This window comes from Pteropus vampyrus, unplaced genomic scaffold (assembly GCF_000151845.1).
Source record: "Pteropus vampyrus isolate Shadow unplaced genomic scaffold, Pvam_2.0 Scaffold338, whole genome shotgun sequence".
NCBI lineage: Eukaryota > Metazoa > Chordata > Mammalia > Chiroptera > Pteropodidae > Pteropus > Pteropus vampyrus.
The window spans coordinates 714,105-717,345 of NW_011889119.1; positions in this window are offsets into that span (position 1 = coordinate 714,105).

Sequence of the window (3,241 nt, forward strand, 5' to 3'; positions counted from 1 at the left end):
GCACTGTTGTTAAGTTTTATATTTCCTAGAAATGAGGAGGCTAAAAGAGAGACAATCTTAATAGAAAAACATTTAAGAGAAGATTGTGTTTCAGTTACCACTTTCAAGACTATTAGATGTATGTTCTTGGAAAAGTTGTTTACGGTAACACTTTGAACACAGTTTTACCAATATTACAGTGCGGTGAGATCATCTATTCCTTGAATTAACACTTGTCTGAACTTTGCAAGCAAGTAGTACTCTTAGAAATAGTAGTTATACGTGAGCCTTTAAACGCTGTATTCGATCCACTATACTGCAGCATTCATTCGACGAGATAACATTCCTATCGAATTATGTGAAAGTGGCACATGTAGAAACATCTTTAATGTGTGTGTATTTGCATTACATGCTGAATACATACATTCATTGAAATAACACAGTTCTCAACTTTGCAAGCAAGTGGTAAGGCAGAATACTTAGCTTAGGAAAGACCCACTCCAGGATATGGCTTTGAAAATTTCCTCAATCCCTTACTTGGTCCTCTCCCTGTTTTGATTTCAAGGGTGAGACTCCAGCACAAGAAACAGCCCAAGGCCAGAAGACAAGACAGATGGCCTTGGGCCACCTCCTCCCCTTTTGGTGGCATGGGAAACAAACCAAGACCAGGAGACAGATAGCCTTGGGACATCCCCCAACCCCCAAAAACCCAAAGCCCATAATTCAGACGACGGGGGGCAGACTGTCTCTCTGAGCTCCCTGACTTTTCTCTTAAGAAACTTTCACTCTAATAAACCATACTCTGTTCTGCTTGCTATTTGTCATGTCCTTGGATTCTTTCTCATGGCATAAGACAAGAACCTGGTCACCAGAGCTCCAGGTTGGGTTCTCTCTTTGGACTACTGCCCTGCTGGAGCTGTCCAGCATCAGTAGCACTCCTAGAAAACGCTACTGCACATGTATATTTAAATTGTGTTTTACATGTATCACATGGTAGTCACAGCACAGGAATGTATATAAAACTGCTTAAATACACATATTATGATGAGGGTGAGGGTTAGGGGGTAAGGAAGAGGGTTAACGAGTTAGGAGGTCTGGGGGTAAGTGTAAGGGATTAGGGGTTAGGGGTCAGAGTCAAGTTAGAGAGTTAGGGTGTTAAGGTTAGGATTCGGGTTGAGGTTGGAGTTATGGCGTAGTGGTCAGGGGGAGGGTTAAATTCAAGGTCAATGGATCAAGGTTAGAATGTCAGGGTCATGGTTGAGGTCTGGGGGTCTGGAATCTAGGGTCTAGGGATCAAGGGGTTAGGGTCTAGGGTTGTTAGGTTTAGTGTTGCTAAAGATTACGGTTTTGAATAAGAAGTAGGAGTTAGGGTTAGAGGTTAAGGGGTTTGGGTTAGGGCTTAGGGTTTGGGTTTAGGGTCAGCAGTAGGGTTAAGGTTAGAGTTAGGTTTAAGCATAACTAGTCCACCTCCCCCTCCTCCCTTCCCATCTCTCCGAAGCTGTCAGGATACAGGACACACCCAGCATCACAGGGGAGTCAGGGTTTGAGTTCCACCATTAATTTTATTTCCCTCGTCCTGATCTCTAATAAAAGAAGAATGCAATGTCTTTTCTAGTCACTGACTGTTTCAAGGTCCGCTCACCCTCAGTCTAGGGTTGTGGAGGGCCTCAGAGGTCAGCAGTTTCCTCTCACCATTCCTTCTGGGAAGGGGCTGCTGGCCCTTCTGTGCCAGGGCGGTCCCAGGTTCAGCAGAGCCCTGGCACATGAGGCACTCGATAGACAAGTGTGGATTTATATAGGACCAAGTGTGATGAACTGCCAGCCCCCAAAAGCAGCCTTCCTGAGTGCTGTGGGGGACCTCCTGGGACTTGCCAGCTCCTTCGTCCAATCTGAGTGAGCAGCAGGAGACAGTCAGGTCTCAGACAGGACAGCCCTTGGCCTCCAACCATCCAGGGAGTCATCTATGGTTCTCCAGCTCAGTAAAGTCTGGGTTCTGTCAACTCCAAACCCGGCCAATTACTGAGCTGACCATACTGCTGGGCATTTGAGTAGCCACCTGGGAAGCCCAGGCAGCCCCTTGGGATGTTTCAATTTCCAGCATTCATGTGGGTGAGACAAGTACCTCTTTTCTCACAGCCTCAGCTTCTGAGAGAGGTGAGAACCCTGCAGACATCTAGTGTATGTGAGAGGTGAGAACCCTGGCCTCTCTAGTGTATGTCATCATGAAAAGTAACTCTTTGCTACGATCTTATGGGCATTGAGGGTTTGTCATCATGACATGTTATTCTTGCTGCTGTCTCGTGTGTATCTCAGGAATAATACTTGAGCTCATGAAAAAATTTTTCTGTTGCTATCTCGTGAGCCTTTTGAAAATTACACTTGAGTGTATGTCATCATGAAAAGTTTATTTCTTGCCTTTATCTGGTTTGCATCTTGTGACTACCACGCTTATAAGTAATAAAAAGTTATTCTCTGCTGCCATCTGGTGGGCACTTTGAAAACACCAGGTGTATGTCATCATAAAAATTTACTTTCTGCTGCCATCGGGTGGACATTTCGGAAATAACAGCAGAGTGTTTATCATCACGATATTCCGTCTCTGCTGCCATCTGGTGGAAATTTTAGGAATAACACCACAGTTCTTATGAGAATACATTCCCGGGGCTATTCGGTGTGCATTCTGAAAATAAATCCAAGGCATGTCGGTATGAAAAATTTTTGTCTGCTGCGATTTCGTGTGCATCTTGGGAAAAACACAAGAGTGCATTTCATGAAGTGATTCTCCGCTACCATCTGGTGAGCCTTTTTGAAAATAACCCCCAGATGTATGTCATCATAAAAGTTTAATTTTGGTGTCATCTGGTGGCCATTTTGAGACTAACATCCAAGTGTTTGTCATCATGATCATTTTCTGCTGCCATCTGGTGGGCATTTTGGTACTAACACCACAGTGCATATTGCCTCTCCTATCTTGCGTACATTCTGATAATAAACACAAGGGCATGTCATTATGAAAAGTTTTTGTCTGCTGTCATCTAGTGGGCATTTAAAAAATAACACCCAGGTGTATGTCATCATAACTATTTGCTTTCTTTTGCCATCTGGTGTGCAATTGGGAAATAACATCGCAGTGCATGTCATGAAAAGTTATTTCTGTTATCTCATGTGCTTTTAAAAAATAACACCTAAGTTCATGTCATTATGAAATTTTATTCTGCTGCCATTTCATGTGTATCTTGGGAATAACACAGGAGAGCCTGTC